General features: G+C 46.4%; 1 long non-coding RNA gene across 2 annotated transcripts in view; it reads left to right on the top strand.

Annotated features, from left to right (window-relative positions):
* The window catches only part of LOC138649059 (uncharacterized), a 126,111-nt gene that overhangs the window by 38,598 nt on the left and 65,085 nt on the right, over window positions 1–22,428 (top strand). Inside the window, exons 2-3 of one of the 2 annotated variants that reach the window (XR_011315229.1) lie at window positions 3,388–3,474; window positions 4,906–5,240. The exons of the other annotated variant lie outside the window; for it this stretch is intronic. This is a non-coding gene — a long non-coding RNA (uncharacterized lncRNA). Of the gene's footprint in view, window positions 1–3,387; window positions 3,475–4,905; window positions 5,241–22,428 lie in introns of those variants that run through there. 2 annotated transcript variants of the gene reach the window in all.

The following is a 22,428-nucleotide window of genomic DNA, read 5'->3' as shown; positions in this document are numbered from 1 at the left end:
TCACTACAGGCAGGATTTTTACAGGGGGTTAGTGCCCTCCACGAACATCTCTGGGGAGGGTCGTGGCCGTCTCCCTTTAATTTCCTTTTCAGTGAATTGTCTGTTACACATGTATTAAATTCCACTCATTAGTATTAATTCTGCTCGTTAGTAACAGAACAATCTCTGCTGCACCAATACATTGCATACATCGTCCTTTCATTGCTTTCCTAATTGTAAATCATCATCTCATCTTCCCTGCGTACATTTTGCCTACAGAACAAAACACACATTATAAAAATAAAATCTTATTTTCTTTCTTTCCTGATGTGTATTTGCTGAAGGTGGTTGAAATATCCGTCAGGGAAACAGCTGCAGGTGAGCGTGGAGATTAATATCGCACTTTGGTACCTGTGGACCCGTCTTCTGGAAGCTCAGAGGCTTTTGTAGGTTGAAAGGCAGGATTTTGAAAGCTGCGACTCTTCGCTCACAATGTAAAAGGCCTTTTATCTCCCCCGCTGATGCCTCGATGGACGGCCCGAGGCCATGACTCTATCTGTTATTAGAATGGGTAATAGCGGATCAAACCCAGTGCTTTTAGCAGTTAATAGCAGCCGCCATACCTATGCTGTACACACCACTGTCCTAGCTTGCAATTAGCACTTTTCAAAGGTACTTTGGTAGCCCCTGCAATGTCATCTAGTAGTCATTGGAAATGCATCTCTAGCAAAAAAAAAATAAATAAAAAGATCTCCGATTTATCCAAAGTGACCTTTCCGGATAGAAAACAAAAGCAGCGTAAAGTATCACTTCTTACTGTAGGATATTAAATGCAGGTTGCAAAAAAGTCAGGGATTCATTTATGATACAGAGATGAGTTTTCGTTTATGTAACTAATAATATTGTTACAAAGACACAAAAACATTTAATATAAGCAAATAATAAAAATAATAAATATCTCAAAGAAGCACTCCTCCTCTTCCTCCTTCTCCTCCTCCCATCAAGTTTTCTATCCTCTTTATATATTGCATGATCATATTATACAGCACTGTGCACTTACAATTGCTCATTTTGCCTTTCTACCCAGATAATTCTCCTCTTTTCCATTAGGGCTATGACATCATGTGATTAAAAACTGATGAGCTGAATCCTTCTAAGCTTTATATAGAAACAGGAGGTCAATTTTCCTCGCATAAGTCCCATGACTAAAAGCCACCGGCTCCTGTGAAAAAATAAATTGCCTTAGTTATAAACTGTTGCAGAGTGGTAGTCACGACCGAGCTGCTGTCTGGTTACGCTCTGGCAGATTACAGACAATGGGTGCCCCAGTCCTAGTGTGCTTTAGGGTGTAGGGTATATCACACTTACTTGATGGCCCAGGCCTTCGCTGCCTCCAGGCCTCCATCTACAGGAGCCGCCACACACAATGCATGGGACACCAGGTTCTTTGCAACAACCAAACTTTTGTTAAAGTTCATCAGGCGGGTACAGGTAGGATAGGACACAGCAATTCAGACTTCCTTCCTCTTTAGCGCAACTCCTCTTTGGTTTTGCCCAGCCATTCATTATGGACTACCCCCAAACCTGCTGACTCCATCAACCCCAGAGATCCGTTGTCCACTCCGGCAGTGCACCCTTGTTCAGGCCACCTGCCCCTCATGTAGCTTCATGTCCTCTGACCTCGTGATGTCAGAAGACCCCCGCCTGCTCCATGGTACCTTGCCCGAGCCCTTGGCTCCAGACGCTGGTGGATCTCCATTTGGCCGCCCACTGACCCGAACGTTTGGCCCATGCCGCCCCTAGCAGCCCACCACACCTGATCCTGAACTTTCCTCCACACTTTACTGGTTGACAGTAAACTCTTCCTAACCAGGGAGTGCCCCCTTTATCATAACTAGTGCCCACCCACTGGGCTCGTCCTAACCTTAACCATCTCCTATCTACATGCTATCTGCCTGTTCTATATCCTATTCTCATCCTTTTCCTCTCAAACTTTATATACCGACCATCACCATAATTCATTGTATCACATTAAAAAAATCTGTTAACGATTTCTGTACACAGCTGACATGCAGGTGTATGTGTCTCCATGGCGACAGACTACAAACAAACCCTGTGTAGTCTGATTCTGTAGATTTGCTAAATATCATTTGTATAGATAGAAGTAGAGACAGAAACATAACTTCAGGATGATGGAGAGACCTGGGTCTACTTGAGAAATAGGTTTGTCAGTTCAAGACTGCATACACATTTAATTTTGTATCTTTTTTTAATCTATTACTTAATTTTTTTTATATTGTAATGACATTATTTTTTGGTTTCCCACCCTATACATTTATGTGGTTTTATGAAACGAGGATTACGGCTGTGAATGACACCGGAAGCCACTATCCCTCCGGTTTTGCACCTGTATTTCAAGTTATGTAAAAACTGAACCGCCAGCGAATACGAAAAAGCAAAAAAAATGCTTTCGACTGCCGGGGCTTTCTATATGTAAAACAATCGAGAAGGAATTATACGGCAGGTGCAGCACAAAGAGCAATAATTCTCTTCTACAGTTCGTGCCAAAATATAGATGAGCGTGGGAGATTGATCTCCGCATTCCGAAATCGGATGCTTATGCCGTCAATGGAAAGCTTTAAAGGGAATTAAATGCCTTTTTTTTTTTAACCTAAAAAGATCTGAAATTCTGCACTGATTATTTTCTTACAATAGCTTTATAACGATCGGCGTTCTCTCGTCCTGACGCACAGCTCCAAATTGCCCGCAGAACAGTTTTTTCCTACACGACAACATTGTGTTCACTAGGAGGAGCTCAGGTGCTGACTACTTTTTTTTGGGGACTTGACATGAAATTTTAGGATTAAAATGTCATTACCAAATATCCCTTGTGGATAGGGGAAAAGATGAAAAAAAAACATCTTTGTGATTCTCATCGGGAGATATTCATGCTCTATGTGTTTGACCAGTGATTGCAATGTGAATTTCACGCTGTTGACGGTTTTACTAGAATGTCGCAATGTACAATTATTAATTGAATTTTACCTTGATTTTTGCAAAATACTAAGGCTATGCTTTTTTTGCAGTGTTTTTTTTTTTGCTGCTTTTTTATGCATATTAAAAATTGCTTTTTAAAGTACCAGCAAAATCGATGAGATTTCAGAAATCTCCTTCATGCGATTACTTTTTTTTATTGACGGAATTATAAAACTGTTGTATTTCTGAAAACTGCAGCGTGGTCCATTCAGCATTTTTTTTTTCACCATTGGAAATTGCTACAAAAAAAATGCAACCGTGTGTTTTCTGCATTTTTAGTAAATAACTAACTTTATTAAATATGGAATGTAGATAAATGACACGCAAAAAGCATTAAAAAAGCAGCACAACATGTTTTTTTTTTGTAAACAGCTTCTTTACTGCCAACAGAGCAAGTTTTGCCTGCAGAAAAAAAGCGGCAAAAAAAGCAACGTCTGAACACAGCCTGTGGATGCATCGGTAAGAGAATAGACCGGCATCTGTAATTAATTTCTATTACTTTTATTCCCGTAAGTTAATTAAGTAGCAATGAAAAAAAAATTCCCAGTGATTTGTGTGCATGGCTGACATGCAGGTGTGTATGTCTCCATGGCGACAGACTACAAACAAACCTTGTGTAGTCTGATCCTGTAACTTGCTAATATACAGTTAGGGCCAGAAATATTTGGACAGTGACACAATTTTCGCGAGTTGGGCTCTGCATGCCACCACATTGGATTTGAAATGAAACCTCTACAACAGAATTCAAGTGCAGATTGTAACGTTTAATTTGAAGGGTTGAACAAAAATATCTGATAGAAAATGTAGGAATTGTACACATTTCTTTACAAACACTCCACATTTTAGGAGGTCAAAAGTAATTGGACAAATAAACATAACCCAAACAAAATATTTTTATTTTCAATATTTTGTTGCAAATCCTTTGGAGGCAATCACTGCCTTTATTCTGGAACCCATGGACATCACCAAACGCTGGGTTTCCTCCTTCTTAATGCTTTGCCAGGCCTTTACAGCCGCAGCCTTCAGGTCTTGCTTGTTTGTGGGTCTTTCCGTCTTAAGTCTGGATTTGAGCAAGTGAAATGCATGCTCAATTGGGTTTAGATCTGGAGATTGACTTGGCCATTGCAGAATGTTCCACTTTTTGGCACTCATGAACTCCTGGGTAGCTTTGGCTGTATGCTTGGGGTCATTGTCCATCTGTACTATGAAGCGCCGTCCAATCAACTTTGCAGCATTTGGCTGAATCTGGGCTGAAAGTATATCCCGGTACACTTCAGAATTCATCCGGCTACTCTTGTCTGCTCTTATGTTATCAATAAACACAAGTGACCCAGTGCCATTGAAAGCCATGCATGCCCATGCCATCACGTTGCCTCCACCATGTTTTACAGAGGATGTGGTGTGCCTTGGATCATGTGCCGTTCCCTTTCTTCTCCAAACTTTTTTCTTCCCATCATTCTGGTACAGGTTGATCTTTGTCTCATCTGTCCATAGAATACTTTTCCAGAACTGAGCTGGCTTCTTGAGGTGTTTTTCTGCAAATTTAACTCTGGCCTGTCTATTTTTGGTATTGATGAATGGTTTGCATCTAGATGTGAACCCTTTGTATTTACTGTCATGGAGTCTTCTCTTTACTGTTGACTTAGAGACAGATACACCTACTTCACTGAGAGTGTTCTGGACTTCAGTTGATGTTGTGAACGGGTTCTTCTTCACCAAATTAAGTATGCGGCGATCATCCACCACTGTTGTCATCCGTGGACGCCCAGGCCTTTTTGAGTTCCCAAGCTCACCAGTCAATTCCTTTTTTCTCAGAATGTACCCAACTGTTGATTTTGCTACTCCAAGCATGTCTGCTATCTCTCTGATGGATTTTTTCTTTTTTTTCAGCCTCAGGATGTTCTGCTTCACCTCAATTGAGAGTTCCTTTGACCGCATCTTGTCTGCTCACAGCAACAGCTTCCAAATGCAAAACCACACACCTGGAATCCACCCCTGACCTTTTAACTACTTCATTGATTACAGGTTAACGAGGGAGACGCCTTCAGAGTTAATTGCAGCCCTTAGAGTCCATTGTCCAATTACTTTTGGTCCCTTGAAAAAGAGGACGCTATGCATTACAGAGCTATGATTCCTAAACCCTTTCTCCGATTTGGATGTGGAAACTATCATATTGCAGCTGGGAGTGTGCACTTTCAGCCCATATTATATATATAATTGTATTTCTGAACATGTTTTTGTAAACAGCTAAAATAACAAAACTTGTGTCACTATCCAAATATTTCTGGCCCTAACTGTACATTTGGATAGACAGAGGAACATGACTGGGGGATAATGGATCCACATGAATCTGCCACTTAATTCACCTTACTTGGGTAATGTTGCAAATTTAAGTGACAAATCTATGTTAAAAGTACAAGAGATAAAAGTTTTCATTTTATTTATTTTACTAGCTCCAACATATTCCACAGTGCTTTATCATCATCGCTGTCCCCATTGGGGCTCACAATCTAGATTCCTTATCAGTCTTTGGAGTGTGGGAGGAAACCGGAGAACCCGGAGGAAACCCACGCAATCACGGGGAGAACATACAAACTCCTTGCAGATGTCATCCTTAATGGGATTTGAATGCAGGAAGGTAGCAGTGCTGCAAGGCTGCAGTGCTAACCACTGAGCCACCGTACAGTGCTAACTACTTAGCCACCATACAGTGCTAGCCACTGAGCCACCGTACAGTGCTAACTACTTAGCCACCATACAGTGCTAGCCACTGAGCTACTGTACAGTGCTAACCACTGAGTCATCATACAGTGCTAACCACTGAGCCACCATACAGTGCTAACCACTGAGCCACCATACAGTGCTAACCACTGAGCCACCATACAATGCTAACCACTGAGCCACCATACAATGATTACCACTGAGCCACCATACAATGATAACCACTGAGCCACCATACAATGCTAACCACTGAGCCACCATACAATGCTAACCACTGAACCACCATACAGTGCTAACCACTGAACCACCGTACAGTGCTAACCACTAAGCCACTGTACAGTGCTAACCACTGAACCACCATACAGTGCTAACCACTGAGCCACCATACAGTGCTAACCACTGAGCCACCGTACAGTGCTAACTACTTAGCCACCATACAGTGCTAGCCACTGAGCTACTGTACAGTGCTAACCACTGAGCTGCCGTATAGTGCCAAACACTTAGTCACCATACAGTGCTAACCACTGAACCAGCATACAGTGCTAATCACTGAGCTGCTGTACAGTGCTAATAAATGAGCCACCATACAGTGCTAACCATTGGGCTACCATACAGTGCTAAACACTGAGCTGCCTTATAGTGCTAACCACTGAGCCACCATAAAGTGCTTACCACTGAGCTACCATACAGTGCTAACCACTAAGCCGCTGTACAGTGCTAATCACTGAGCCACCATACAGTGCTTACCATTGGGCCACCGTACAGTGCTAACCACTGAGTCACCATACAACACTAACCACTGAGCCACTGTGGACATTTTAACCACTGAGCCACCATACAGTGCTAACCACAAATCCAATGTTCTGCAAACCACTATGCTTTCCATACGGGTCATGTTTGGCATGTCAGAACACTGAGAATCGCTACGTTTTGCTCATCTGATAGGAAGCAAACTTTCCAGGTTAGAGAATGCATTTCATGTAGCAGTGACTTCGTAGTCTACTATGCCACGTACCCTGCAGTGTAATTTATGGGGAGCAGCGGATACGTATAAGGGAACATGTCAGGGACATTAAGGCAGCCCTTTCCGTTGATGAAATGGCATCCCTAAAGACGATCCCCCGCCACTTCCAGCTCCGATATGCCTGCAATCCTGATCTACTGAAAATACGAGGAACCGATCGTATCCGTGGCGGTATCAGGGTATGATCTTAAATGCAGGCTAGCACAGCTCGAGTGTTGCTAGATAGTGAACCTCGGAAAAATGAGAAATTGAGCTTCTCATCCTTCTTATAAGTTATGTTATGAGTTCTAGAAACTTTTCTCTTTTCAATAATGGAGAATTTTTAGATTTGATTTTAATTGTGCGTTATTTGTGTTCTTCACGTTTTTTAGTAGCAGGAGACGACCCAACATTGAACTATGTGCCTTATTTTAGAATATTAGACCATTCCTCTGGAAGACTCCTAGCGCGTCAACCACATTATGGGCATGAGAGGTGACCCGGTAATCTATTTGTGTGTTTAACATCGCCGTTGTATGCGCGTTACATTGTAATACTGTAGTGTACTGTTATATTGTAATATATTTTTTCACCTCTTTTTGGCACTATGTATAGAAACCTTTGCACTTGAACCCAGTGCTATAAAGGTCTATTTCATTATATTCCTTTCAACTTTTCCATAGGGAGATTTGGATCTAACTGTTGAACTTTGGGTCTTGCCCATCTCTATGCCCTTATTCAACATGGCCGCTGTTGTGAATTCTGTGGCAGAGCTCCCTCCTGTGGTCACAAGTGGTACTTCGGCTGGTTCTCTCTGTGAGCTTCCGTTGGTGGAGGAAAGTGGTACTGCGGCTTCTGAGTTTCCTTCCTCAGGTGATGTGGTGAAGTCGTTAGGTGCTGCTCTATTTAACTCCACCTAGTGCTTTGATCCTGGCTTCCAGTCAATGTTCTAGTGTTGGACCTGTTTCCTCCTGGATCGTTCCTGTGGCCTGATGCTCTGCATAGCTAGGTTCCTCTTTGCTATTTGTTTGCTGTTCTTTTCTGTCCAGCTTGTCAGTTTGTTTTTTTCTGCTTGCTGGAAGCTCTGGGACGCAGAGGGTGTACCTCCGTGCCGTTAGTTCGGTACGGAGGGTCTTTTTGCCCCCTTTGCGTGGTTTTTGTAGGATTTTGTGTTGACCGCAAAGTTACCTTTCCTATCCTCGCTCTGTTCAGAAAGTTGGGCCTCACTTTGCTAAATCTATTTCATCTCTACGTTTGTCTTTTCATCTTAACTCACAGTCATTATATGTGGGGGCTGCCTTTTCCTTTGGGGTATTTCTCTGAGGCAAGGTGGGCTTATTTTCTATCTTCAGGCTAGCTAGTTTCTCAGGCCGTTCCGAGTTGCATAGGGAGCGTTAGGCGCAATCCACGGCTGCCTTTAGTGTGTTGGAGAGGATTGGGGATTGCGGTCAGCAGAGTTCCCACGTCTCAGAGCTCGTTCTTGTTTTTTGGGTTATTGCCAGGTCACTGTATGTGCGCTGACCTCTATGTCCATTGTGGTACTGAATTACCTTTCATAACAGTACTGGAAGACAAAAGTACTAATGATTCCCAATAGAGGGAAAAAAGAAGTTCTGAGACCATTTTTTTTTCTTTGCACTGTGTTTTGCCTTTTTTTTCCCCTAGACATTTGGGTGGTTCAGGACACAGGTGTAGCAATGGACATTAAAGGTCTGTCTTCATGTGTGGATCAGCTCACGGCAAGAGTACAAAGTATTCAAGACTTTGTGGTTCAGAATTCTATGTTAGAACCGGGAATTCCTATTCCTGATTTGTTTTTTGGAGATAGAACTAAATTTCTGAGTTTCAAAAATAATTGTAAACTATTTCTGGCTTTGAAACCTCGCTCCTCTGGTGACCCAGTTCAACAAGTTAGGATCGTTATTTCTTTTTTGCGTGGCGACCCTCAGGACTGGGCATTTTCTCTTGCGTCAGGAGATCCTGCATTAAGTAATATCGATGCATTTTTCCTGGCGCTCGGATTGCTGTACGATGAGCCTAATTCTGTGGATCAGGCAGAGAAGAATTTGCTGGCTCTGTGTCAGGGTCAGGATGAAATAGAGGTATATTGTCAGAAATTTAGAAAGTGGTCCGTACTCACTCAGTGGAATGAAGGTGCGCTCGCAGCTATTTTCAGAAAGGGTCTCTCTGAAGCCCTTAAGGATGTCATGGTGGGATTTCCTATGCCTACTGGTCTGAATGAGTCTATGTCTTTGGCCATTCAGATCGGTCAACGCTTGCGCGAGCGTAAATCTGTGCACCATTTGGCGGTATTACCTGAGCTTAAACCTGAGCCTATGCAGTGCGATAGGACTTTGACCAGAGTTGAACGGCAAGAACACAGACGTCTGAATGGGCTGTGTTTCTACTGTGGTGATTCCACTCATGCTATCTCTGATTGTCCTAAGCGCACTAAGCGGTTCGCTAGGTCTGCCACCATTGGTACGGTACAGTCAAAATTTCTTCTGTCTGTTACCTTGATCTGCTCTTTGTCATCGTATTCTGTCATGGCATTTGTGGACTCAGGCGCTGCTCTGAATTTGATGGACTTGGAGTATGCTAGGCGTTGTGGGTTTTTCTTGGAGCCCTTGCAGTGTCCTATTCCATTGAGAGGAATTGATGCTACGCCTTTGGCCAAGAATAAGCCTCAGTACTGGACCCAGCTGACCATGTGCATGGCTCCTGCACATCAGGAGGTTATTCGCTTTCTGGTGTTGCATAATCTGCATGATGTGGTCGTGTTGGGGTTGCCATGGCTACAAGTCCATAATCCAGTATTAGATTGGAAATCCATGTCTGTGTCCAGATGGAGTTGTCAGGGGGTACATGGTGATGTCCCATTTCTGACTATTTCGTCATCCACCCCTTCTGCGGTTCCTGAGTTCTTGTCTGATTACCGGGATTTATTTGATGAGCCCAAGTCCGATACCCTACCTCCGCATAGGGATTGTGATTGTGCTATCGATTTGATTCCTGGTAGTAAATTCCCTAAAGGTCGACTGTTTAATTTATCTGTGCCTGAGCACGCCGCTATGCGGAGTTATGTGAAGGAGTCTTTGGAGAAGGGGCATATTCGCCCGTCATCGTCGCCATTAGGAGCAGGGTTCTTTTTTGTAGCCAAGAAGGATGGTTCACTGAGACCTTGTATAGATTACCGCCTTCTAAATAAGATCACGGTTAAATTTCAGTACCCCTTGCCATTGTTATCTGATTTGTTTGCTCGGATTAAGGGGGCTAGTTGGTTCACCAAGATAGATCTTCGTGGTGCGTATAATCTTGTGCGTATTAAGCGAGGCGATGAGTGGAAAACTGCATTTAATACGCCCGAGGGCCATTTTGAGTATCTAGTAATGCCATTCGGACTTGCCAATGCTCCATCAGTGTTTCAGTCCTTTATGCATGACATCTTCCGAGAGTACCTGGATAAATTCCTGATTGTGTACTTGGATGACATTTTGATCTTCTCGGATGATTGGGAGTCTCATGTGAAGCAGGTCAGAACGGTGTTTCAGGTCCTGCGTGCTAATTCTTTGTTTGTGAAGGGATCAAAGTGTCTCTTTGGTGTTCAGAAGGTTTTATTTTTGGGGTTCATCTTTTCCCCTTCTACTATCGAGATGGACCCTGTTAAGGTCCAAGCCATCCATAATTGGACTCAGCCGACATCTCTGAAAAGTCTGCAAAAGTTCCTGGGCTTTGCTAATTTTTATCGTCGCTTCATCTGCAATTTTTCTAGTATTGCTAAACCATTGACTGATTTGACCAAGAAAGGTGCTGATTTGGTCAATTGGTCTTCTGCTGCGGTGGAAGCTTTTCAAGAGTTGAAGCGTCGTTTTTCTTCTGCCCCTGTGTTGTGTCAACCAGATGTTTCGCTTCCGTTCCAGGTCGAGGTTGATGCTTCTGAGATTGGAGCAGGGGCTGTTTTGTCGCAGAGAAGTTTTGATTGCTCGGTGATGAAACCATGCGCCTTCTTTTCCAGGAAGTTTTCGCCTGCTGAGCGAAATTATGATGTGGGCAATCGAGAGTTGCTGGCCATGAAGTGGGCATTCGAGGAGTGGCGTCATTGGCTTGAAGGAGCTAAGCATCGCGTGGTGGTCTTGACTGATCATAAGAACTTGACTTATCTCGAGTCCGCCAAGCGGTTGAATCCTAGACAAGCTCGTTGGTCGTTGTTTTTTGCCCGTTTTGACTTTGTGATTTCATACCTTCCGGGCTCTAAAAATGTGAAGGCGGATGCTCTATCTAGGAGTTTTGTGCCCGACTCTCCGGGTGTATCTGAGCCGGCGGGTATCCTCAAAGAGGGAGTAATTGTGTCTGCCATCTCCCCTGATTTGCAGCGGGTGCTGCAAAAATTTCAGGCTAATAAACCTGATCGTTGCCCAGCGGAGAAACTGTTTGTCCCTGATAGGTGGACGAATAAAGTTATCTCTGAGGTTCATTGTTCGGTGTTGGCTGGTCATCCTGGAATCTTTGGTACCAGAGAGTTAGTGGCTAGATCCTTTTGGTGGCCATCTCTGTCGCGGGATGTGCGTACTTTTGTGCAGTCCTGTGGGATTTGTGCTCGGGCTAAGCCCTGCTGTTCTCGTGCCAGTGGGTTGCTTTTGCCCTTGCCGGTCCCGAAGAGGCCTTGGACACATATCTCTATGGATTTTATTTCAGATTTTCCTGTCTCTCAAAAGATGTCAGTCATTTGGGTGGTCTGTGATCGCTTCTCTAAGATGGTCCATTTGGTACCCTTGTCTAAATTGCCTTCCTCCTCTGATTTGGTGCCATTGTTTTTCCAGCATGTGGTTCGTTTACATGGCATTCCAGAGAATATCGTTTCTGACAGAGTTTCCCAGTTTGTTTCGAGGTTTTGGCGAGCCTTTTGTGGTAGGATGGGCATTGACTTGTCTTTTTCCTCGGCTTTCCATCCTCAGACTAATGGCCAGACCGAACGAACCAATCAGACCTTGGAAACATATCTGAGATGCTTTGTTTCTGCTGATCAGGATGACTGGGTGTCCTTTTTGCCTTTGGCTGAGTTCGCCCTTAATAATCGGGCCAGCTTGGCTACCTTGGTTTCACCGTTTTTCTGCAACTCTGGGTTCCATCCTCGTTTCTCTTCAGGGCAGGTTGAGCCTTCGGACTGTCCTGGTGTGGATACTGTGGTGGACAGGTTGCAGCAGATTTGGACTCATGTGGTGGACAATTTGAATTTGTCCCAGGAGAAGGCTCAACGTTTCGCTAATCGCAGACGCTGTGTGGGTCCCCGACTTCAGGTTGGGGACTTGGTTTGGTTATCTTCTCGTCATATTCCTATGAAGGTTTCCTCTCCTAAGTTTAAACCTCGTTTTATTGGTCCGTATAGGATTTCTGAGGTTCTTAATCCTGTGTCTTTTCGTCTGACCCTTCCAGATTCTTTTTCCATACATAACGTATTCCATAGGTCATTGTTGCGGAGATACGTGGCACCTATGGTTCCATCTGTTGATCCTCCTGCCCCGGTTTTGGTGGAGGGGGAGTTGGAGTATATTGTGGAGAAGATTTTGGATTCTCGTGTTTCAAGGCGGAAACTCCAGTATCTGGTTAAGTGGAAGGGTTATGCTCAGGAAGATAATTCCTGGGTCTTTGCCTCTGATGTCCATGCTCCCGATCTTGTTCGTGCCTTTCATATGGCTCATCCTGGTTGTCCTGGGAGCTCTGGTGAGGGTTCGGTGACCCCTCCTCAAGGGGGGGTACTGTTGTGAATTCTGTGGCAGAGCTCCCTCCTGTGGTCACAAGTGGTACTTCGGCTGGTTCTCTCTGTGAGCTTCCGTTGGTGGAGGAAAGTGGTACTGCGGCTTCTGAGTTTCCTTCCTCAGGTGATGTGGTGAAGTCGTTAGGTGCTGCTCTATTTAACTCCACCTAGTGCTTTGATCCTGGCTTCCAGTCAATGTTCTAGTGTTGGACCTGTTTCCTCCTGGATCGTTCCTGTGGCCTGATGCTCTGCATAGCTAGGTTCCTCTTTGCTATTTGTTTGCTGTTCTTTTCTGTCCAGCTTGTCAGTTTGTTTTTTTCTGCTTGCTGGAAGCTCTGGGACGCAGAGGGTGTACCTCCGTGCTGTTAGTTCAGTACGGAGGGTCTTTTTGCCCCCTTTGCGTGGTTTTTGTAGGATTTTGTGTTGACCGCAAAGTTACCTTTCCTATCCTCGCTCTGTTCAGAAAGTTGGGCCTCACTTTGCTAAATCTATTTCATCTCTACGTTTGTCTTTTCATCTTAACTCACAGTCATTATATGTGGGGGCTGCCTTTTCCTTTGGGGTATTTCTCTGAGGCAAGGTGGGCTTATTTTCTATCTTCAGGCTAGCTAGTTTCTCAGGCCGTGCCGAGTTGCATAGGGAGCGTTAGGCGCAATCCACGGCTGCTTTTAGTGTGTTGGAGAGGATTGGGGATTGCGGTCAGCAGAGTTCCCACGTCTCAGAGCTCGTTCTTGTTTTTTGGGTTATTGCCAGGTCACTGTATGTGCGCTGACCTCTATGTCCATTGTGGTACTGAATTACCTTTCATAACAGGCCGCCACTGTCATCCCACATGATACCTTATGATACCATGGGATGTTTTACCAATGGGTAGTGCATGAGACTTGCTCTTTCCATCCACCTTCATTCCAGAAGGTATCCACACAAAACGATGTGTTCCACTCACATCACCGGAACACTTGTTCCTGACACGCACCGCTGCTGCGACACCGGAAGAGACGTCCTGGAGGCAAAAGTCCTGCTCTCATGCGCTCCATGGGCGCGGTTAGATACATTCTCTCTCCCTGTCACTATTGGCTATGAGAGAATATGTAAACGCCACTCACAGCAGAGAACACGCTGCCCCCGAGGAAGCAATAGCAAAATGCGCGTTGGGGCTCCGTTGCAACTTTTAGGCATATTATTTGATGGGTAAAAGGTTTAATACTATCAACTTCCATGTGTCACCATTACCTGTTAGAATTTTAAAGATGATTGTGTGCTCATTTATATATTCTTGTCTATATACTGATTAGGTCATAGTAGAAGAGACTTGAGATTATTTGAGCATATAGTTATCGCCTCTTTTCTCATCCTAGGGTTCAGTAGGGGGACCTTAGTAGAGCACATTGCGATGCATAATGTGGTCAATATTTCGAGACCCTACCTTTTGTTCTTCTCCCTCTGATATTGTATGCCTTTCCGTTTGCTCCATGGTTGTACTGTTGTCCGCCTGTTTTTATATGATGAAATTCACCCTCTACAATTTTTGGAGAGCATCCTTTGTTAGGGAATATGTTTTTGGAATATTCCATCATTCTGGCTATGCTTACACCATTTTTATACCACTGGAACAAAAAATGCGCTAAGCTTCCCCCAGTGTTGATTGCACGCTGCCATTTCACACTGAACTTTATGTCTGAGCAAGAAACTTAGAGCTCCGTATCAAAAAATGTGCTCCAGGCATTGTATGATTCCAAAATAATAACATAGGGTGTTCCATTTATATGGATACACCTGAGTGGGCCATTTGCAAAGTTGCATTTAAAAATGGCCGACTTCAAAATGGCCGCCATGGTCACCACCCATCTTGAAAAGTTTTCCCCCTTCCATATACTAATGTGCCACAAACAGGAAGTTAATATCACCAACCATTCCCATTTTATTTAGGTGTTTCCACATACATGGCCCACCCAGGTCTAGCCTTATAAACGGCCCACCCTGTATATCTAAATGCTTCTTGCTCATCTGTAGCAGACAATGCAATGTAACAGTGAATTCTTTTTTGTACCGATGGGAACATTAAGTATCGCTCTACCAGCAATTCCGGGCAGAAAGCTGGGTGACTGGTAAGCAGCGCTCTGCGGGGCGTATGATTATTCTCCCGGTAAAGGACGTACATAGCGCTGTGTAGTACTATGTTTAGTGCTGTGGGGAACATATCTGCATATGGATGTGTGCTGGTGGGGGGTAATCTCACATCATTTGCTTTATATTTATGGAGGTTTGTATACAAGAACTGCATTTCCAAGTCCAATTTCATGTTTCTTCCAGGCAATGTATTCGACTCCTTATTCTCTATGAATTTCCAATGTCAGACCAGCGCAGAACTCGTTGAGTGTCCATATAGCTTTCTAGCGCACAACGAGTCTGTGTAATTAGCTTTGAGGTTAAGTTTGTGGTTTTTGTGCCGGGGTTGCAGCGTAGTCTAGGGGGTCCCAATGAGAAGCTAATTGAGGTGGGACCGTCCAGCAGTAATGGTCTGTATGCTGGTTGAATAAACATATAGCTACACCCTGCAATAAAGATGCGCAAATCTATTTGATGCAAATCAAATTTGTGTCAAATTTTTAGGAATTTCCTCGATCTGACAAATTTGAGCAACTTATGATTCACTTGGTACAAGTCCCCTAAAATGGCTTCTCCATAACTTTAATTTTACAAGTTTGCGTCAAAGAATGATGACATGTCCTTGATGAGGCCGAGGGGTCTATTATGTCATGTAGTATAGAACAGTCGAAGAGGAGGAACTTATTTTGCTTGTGGATTGCCCCTTATGAGGGACGTCATTGAGTCCCGTATGTGTGGTGACAGTTTCCACCCATACCGGAGATACTTAGTGTCACGATTCCCCTGACCGCTGTCACCACTGGGTCAGGATTCACACCGTGACCGTCACCCCTACGTCACGGATCAGGGTGACTTTAGGCCAACAGACGGCTATCACATGTGCAGGGGGGCTTATCTTAGTTATCCCTCCACTGCTAACAATGTGATGAAAAACCACACACAAGGCTATTGACCTCTTAGTTTACAGCAGGGGCTTATTCTAGGTATCCCACTGCTTTTCTATATACCACGAACTGCAGGGATTTATGTATATCCCGCTTACAGTTCCACTTAACACTTGCAGCTCTCTGGCGCCCCCTTACTCTCAGGTCAGATTAGGTACTGCACCCTGGGTAATTAGTCGCCAGAAAGGCTGCCTGCTATGTACTGGCTATTGGGCACGCTGCAGCGACGCGATAACTACTCCCACACAGGCAGGAACAATAATTATCAAACCCGCAGTTGCTTCAGCATAATCCAACCGTCAGCACCCTTTCGCTGCCACCAGCTTCGATTAAACGGGTCCGAAGCTAACCCAACACAACAGTAACAGTAGCGTATTTCACTTCAGAAGACTGGGTAAGTGTAGAGCATGGATGAACGAACTAACATATAATAGTATGTCCCCTTAAAAATAATTAGGCCGTGCTTTATCAAAAATAGTTTATAAAGATGTTACAAATGAGACAATTGCAAATATGTACATGGGTAATTATAACATAAAGGGAATAAATGAGAAAAGATAACACTCACATATTAAAAGCATTGCAGGCATCCAGGCTAGTGCAGTTTCCATACATCCCAGTCCATGGGATGTACCAGCTCTTCCAGGACAATAGGACAAAGCAGTCCAGAAGGAGAAATCAGCAAAAAAGTGACTCCTCAGAGCCTGCCAGACACTTAAAACATTAAGGCTGTGACATCACAGAAAGGCTGGCTTATCCAGACCCTCCTCTCTCTACATTCTGCATAAACTTTAAACTATTCTCTCTGATTTCTATAACTTCACTACAAAACATGTCAGCGTCCTAAAAAGCTCATCATTCATCTCAGATTAACGTGAGCATTCTAATGAGATCAAATATGTCCTATCTGGGATACATATTTACAGAGAAAACCCTACTTCTTTACCAGATGGAGTTAGAAACCCGAGTGTCATGAGATGTGTAGCTACACCGAGTGGGACTACGAATATATATTTTCGTATTTCTAGCTTAAATCGTTTGCCTAATATCTAACAAAAACTAAACAAAGAATCTTTCATGGATTTTTGGAGCCATTTTTCCTGTTCTAGCTGGACAAGGGCTTACACAGGAAATGCCAGTCGTAAATTCCGTTCGGCCATAAAACTTCCCCCAGTGCAGGGGCAAAGCAGCTCTTGGCTGAATGAAAGGGAAGGGGGGCTTGTTAGCCCACAGCCTTGAGCAAGAGAACTACTTATGATATTTCATACCATATCGTGACACCTCCCCCTTTTGGTGTGCGCTAGGGAGGCAGGACCTGATGGTTCTCCTCCATGCGCACCTCAGCAGGTTCACCCTGGTGGGCCAACCCATCACCATTGCCATGCTCTGGCTCCATGGTGCCTTCGCCTACCCGGTGCCCCAGGTAGTGAACCTCCCTCATGCCCATCTGACACTTTCCCGGCTTGATAGTCAGTCCTGCTTGGTGAATTCGCCTGAGCACCTCCTCGAGATGCTGCAGGTGTTCCTTCCAGGAGGGACTGAAGATGGCAATGTCATCCAAGTACGCCACGGCGTACGTCTCCAGTCCCTGAAGCAGGCGGTTGACCATCCACTGGAAAGTGGCAGGGGCATTCTTCATGCCGAAGGGCATGACCGTGGACTCGTACAGTCCAAAGGGTGTGATAAAAGCGGACTTCTCCTGCGCCTCGGGGCTCAGGGGAATCTGCCAGTATCCTCTACTCAAATCCATTATTGTCAGGTATTTTGCGCCAGCTAACTTCTCAAGCAGCTCCTCGATGCGCGGCATTGGGTGCGCGTCCGAGGCTGTGATGGCGTTGAGCCCCCTGTAGTCCACGCAGAACCGTGTGGTCCGGTCCTTCTTTGGCACGAGAACTACAGGCGATGCCCACGCGCTCTTTGACCGTCGAATCACCCCCAGCTGTAACATCTCATCGATCTCTTGGCGCATAGTCTGCTGCACCTGGTCAGAGATTCGATAGGGTGTTCGCCGTAGTGGGGCGTGATTCCCGGTGTCCACCTCGTGGACTGCTAACTCAGTCCTCCCAGGTCGGTTGGAGAACACGACCCGGAAAGGTTCCAGGGTGGTTTGCAACTGCACCCGCTGGGGTTCAGTTAACGAGGCGCTTACCTCCACATCCTCGATGGACCCATTGGCCTTGGCTTGGGCCAGTATGTCCAGGAGGGTGTCTTCCTCACCGTCTTCGGGCAAGCTGCAGACCGGGAGGACGAAAGGTTCACGTTCGTGATGAGCCTTCATCATATTGACGTGAAAGGCCTTTCGCCTACCCCGAGCGTGGTCAAGCGTGACCACGTAAGTGACCGGGTTGAGCTGTTGGTGGACGACGTACGGGCCCTCCCAGGTTGCCTGAAGCTTATCCGTTGGTACGGGGACCAGCACCCACACCTTTTGACCCACGTGGTAGGTCCGCTCCCGGGCGTTCTGGTCGTACCAGTGCTTCTGATCAGCCTGAGCCTGCGTCATGTTGTCATGCACCAACTGCGTCAAGGTCTGCATCTTGTCACGGAAGCGCATGACATACTCCACTATGGACACTTCAGAAGGGTTCGGCTCCTCTTCCCAGGATTCTCTTACCAACCCAAGGGGTCCCCGAACTCGCCTGCCGTACAGGAGCTCGAAGGGGGAGAACCCCGTCGAGGCCTGCGGAACCTCTCGGTAAGCGAACAGCAGGTGTGGGAGGTACCGCTCCCAGTCGCGCCCTTGAGTCTCAACCAGCATGCGTAGCATCTGTTTGAGGGTACCATTGAAGCGTTCACACAAGCCATTGGTCTGTGGGTGGTACGCACTCGATACCAGGTGCTTCACCTGCATTTTCTTACAGAGAGCCTCCATTAGGCGAGACATAAATTGGGTCCCTTGATCAGTAAGCATTTCCCTGGGAAATCCTACACGTGAAAAGATGGCCAACAGGGCATCCGCCACCTTATCTGCCCTAGTTGACGACAGAGCTACTGCCTCTGGGTACCGGGTAGCATAGTCTACCACAGTAAGGATGTATTGCTTTCCAGAGCTGCTGGGGACGGCCAGCGGGCCCACAATGTCCACCGCGATCCTCTGGAAAAGCTCCTCTATCACTGGCAAAGGGATCAGGGGAGTCTTAAGAGCAGGCCCCGCCTTCCCCACTCTTTGACAAGTGATACAGGAGCGGCAGTAGTTTGACACATCTGTCCCCATCTTAGGCCAATAGAAGTGTTGAGACAGCCGGGCCTTAGTTTTGCTGATCCCCAAGTGTCCAGCTAGCGGGATCTCATGGGCAATCCGCAACAACTCACCCCGGAATTGCTGCGGGACGACCAGCTGTCTTTCCCTCAACCACTCCTTTTGTGATTCTCCGGGTACTGTCTCCCGGTATAACCTTCCTCGTTCCCAGAACACCCTCTCCTTATCAGTCACGGAGGGGGGCGTCTCGGCGAGTTGTCTCAAACTCTCTAGGCTCGCATCTGTGTGCAGAGCGGCCTGAAACTCCTGGCTAGGGGAAGCCAAAAGCGACGTCAGGGTCCCTTCCCCACGGGAACCCTCTTGGACCTGCTCTGGGTCCACCTCTGGTTCAGTCACAGTGGTGACTGAGGAGGGTCCGGAAGGCAGACAGTTATCTGCGTTCCGGGCACTCTGACTGCGGGTGACAGCAGCTACGTAGGCTGTCTCCCCGGGGGTTTCTACAGGCCCATCAGCCGGCGCTGCTATGGGCTCTACCTCCCCATCCACCCCCAACACTCCAGGGGCTGTGCTACTTATGGGCCAGTTACCTTCCTCGGTGGCACTGGTCACTTTCATGGTGTCACCTTCCTCACGGTTCCCATGCATCTCCCCATTTCCTGTAGCACCGACACTTGCCCCTGTTAGGGGTTCCTCAGCCGTCTCACTCCGCAGAGCGACGTGGCTGGGCACACCTGTACCTATGGACACATTAACCTTCACAGAAAAATCATTATCAGGTTCAGCTGGCACAGGTACAACATTTTCACCATCAATCCTAGGGAAAAAATCATTAGTAGATGCATCAATACAAGATAAAGCATGGTCAGGTAACACATGCGATTTCCCATCATCATCATCATCAGGGTTAACTTTACCCTCATTAGTAGATTGGGGAGGGGTGTCAGGGACGTAGTATGCATACATCCTCCCCAAATCAGTCCCCAACAAAACATCAGTGGGCAAATTATCAGACAGCCCCACTTCCTTCACCCCGCTCCCAGCACCCCAATCAATAAAAACCCGGGCCATTGGTAAGGGACAGCTGATGCCCCCAATCCCAGTGACAGTTAGGGTTTTCCCCGGAATGATTTCTTCAGGGGCCGCCAGTTCGGGTCGGATGAGGGTTCGTTCAGCCCCGGTGTCCTTGAGGCCTGTAGCAACATGGCCTCCCACAGTGACGGGCTGTACGTTGTCACACACCCTCCCAACCACACCACCCACAAAAAGAACTGCTGCATTAGGCCCTGGGGCCTTGGCTGGGGGGTTCTTCGGCCTGTCTGGACAGAAGGTACTGATATGCCCAGGCCGCTTGCAGGTGTGACACGTGCGAGGTTCGGTGGTAGGTCTGGTGCTGTTGGCCACAGGGCCAGGACCTCGGGTGTGCTGGCTGGCAGGGGCACTGGCGTTGGTTGCAGGCTTACCCCCTCTCCAGCTGGTGGTGACTGGCTTCCGCGCTTCCGATCTACGGTTGGCCTCATAGGCATCGGCAATCTGCGCTGCTTTCGTCACGTCTTTGGGTTCTCTGTCCATCACGAACTGTCGCACCTCAGCTGGGCAAAGATGAAAAAACTGGTCTTTGATCATCAGGTCTCGCAGCTGTGCAAAGGTGGTCACTGACAGTCCTTGGGTCCACTGGTCAAAGTGGGTCCCCAGTCCATGCACCACATCACTGTAACTGTCGTGTGGGCCACGTTGGAGGGTCCGGAACTTTCTACGGTACACCTCGGGTGTAAGCTGGTACTTGGCTATCAGGGCCTGCTTGATGGCCTCATAGTCACCATCTTGTTCTTGAGGGAGGGCAGCAAACGCCTCCAGAGCTTTACCTTTCAGCCCTGGTGTCAGGTATCGGGCCCATTCATCTGTAGGCAGCTGGTACTGCCTGCAGGCTTTCTCAAAGGCCCGCAGAAAAGTGTCCAAATCTCCGTCCTTCTCCATAACAGGAAAGTGATCAGGCCGGGGCTTCGGTGTCTGAGCGCTGCTAGGCTCACGGTTGGTCTGAGACAACCCCTGCATTTGCAGTCGGGCTAACTGCAGCTGGTACTCCCGCTCAGCTTGCCGCTCGGCTCGCTGGGCCTCTCTCTCAGCTCGGGCCTCTCTCTCGGCTCGCTCCTGGTATTGCTGGATCAGCTGCAGACGTCTCTCATGGTCGTCAATGGGGAATTCTTTCAAGGCCGCCTGCAGGTGGGGGTCCAATTCGCCCGGATTGCTAACAGGGCCAGCATTCAGTGGTTGGACCTCTGCTGCAGCACCATGTTCGCTGGTGCTGGCTTCTGCGGCCTCTGAGCTCTGAGATTGGTCTCGAGCGGCTTCCCATTGCACCAGATCTGCGACCAGTTGGGCTTTGTTTTTGCTTGCAAAGTCAATGTGCTGTGTCTTGCATAAGGCAACAAGGGTGTCTCTGGTCTGCTGCTCATAAAAGGTTTCTCCCAGCCCAACCATGGTTGCCAAATAAAAGATAGGATAGAAAAACGAAGAGAAAGGGAGGGGATAATTACCAGTACACAATTGTCTCACAACTAAAAAGCACTGAGTTCGTTCTCCAAACTTATTTGCGCAGAGTCCTCGCAAGAACTTTCTGCAAGTTTTTAGTGAGAGGAATGATTACTCAAACCAAATCACTAATGCTCTAAGATATCCCACCGCCTTGCCACCAATTGTCACGATTCCCCTGACCGCTGTCACCACTGGGTCAGGATTCACACCGTGACCGTCACCCCTACGTCACGGATCAGGGTGACTTTAGGCCAACAGACGGCTATCACATGTGCAGGGGGGCTTATCTTAGTTATCCCTCCACTGCTAACAATGTGATGAAAAACCACACACAAGGCTATTGACCTCTTAGTTTACAGCAGGGGCTTATTCTAGGTATCCCACTGCTTTTCTATATACCACGAACTGCAGGGATTTATGTATATCCCGCTTACAGTTCCACTTAACACTTGCAGCTCTCTGGCGCCCCCTTACTCTCAGGTCAGATTAGGTACTGCACCCTGGGTAATTAGTCGCCAGAAAGGCTGCCTGCTATGTACTGGCTATTGGGCACGCTGCAGCGACGCGATAACTACTCCCACACAGGCAGGAACAATAATTATCAAACCCGCAGTTGCTTCAGCATAATCCAACCGTCAGCACCCTTTCGCTGCCACCAGCTTCGATTAAACGGGTCCGAAGCTAACCCAACACAACAGTAACAGTAGCGTATTTCACTTCAGAAGACTGGGTAAGTGTAGAGCATGGATGAACGAACTAACATATAATAGTATGTCCCCTTAAAAATAATTAGGCCGTGCTTTATCAAAAATAGTTTATAAAGATGTTACAAATGAGACAATTGCAAATATGTACATGGGTAATTATAACATAAAGGGAATAAATGAGAAAAGATAACACTCACATATTAAAAGCATTGCAGGCATCCAGGCTAGTGCAGTTTCCATACATCCCAGTCCATGGGATGTACTCAGCTCTTCCAGGACAATAGGACAAAGCAGTCCAGAAGGAGAAATCAGCAAAAAAGTGACTCCTCAGAGCCTGCCAGACACTTAAAACATTAAGGCTGTGACATCACAGAAAGGCTGGCTTATCCAGACCCTCCTCTCTCTACATTCTGCATAAACTTTAAACTATTCTCTCTGATTTC

Source organism: Ranitomeya imitator, chromosome 9 (assembly GCF_032444005.1).
Source record: "Ranitomeya imitator isolate aRanImi1 chromosome 9, aRanImi1.pri, whole genome shotgun sequence".
NCBI classification, from domain to species: Eukaryota; Metazoa; Chordata; class Amphibia; order Anura; family Dendrobatidae; genus Ranitomeya; species Ranitomeya imitator.
The sequence above is the reverse complement of the archived record's forward strand: the minus strand, read 5'-3'. Positions and strand labels throughout refer to the sequence as shown.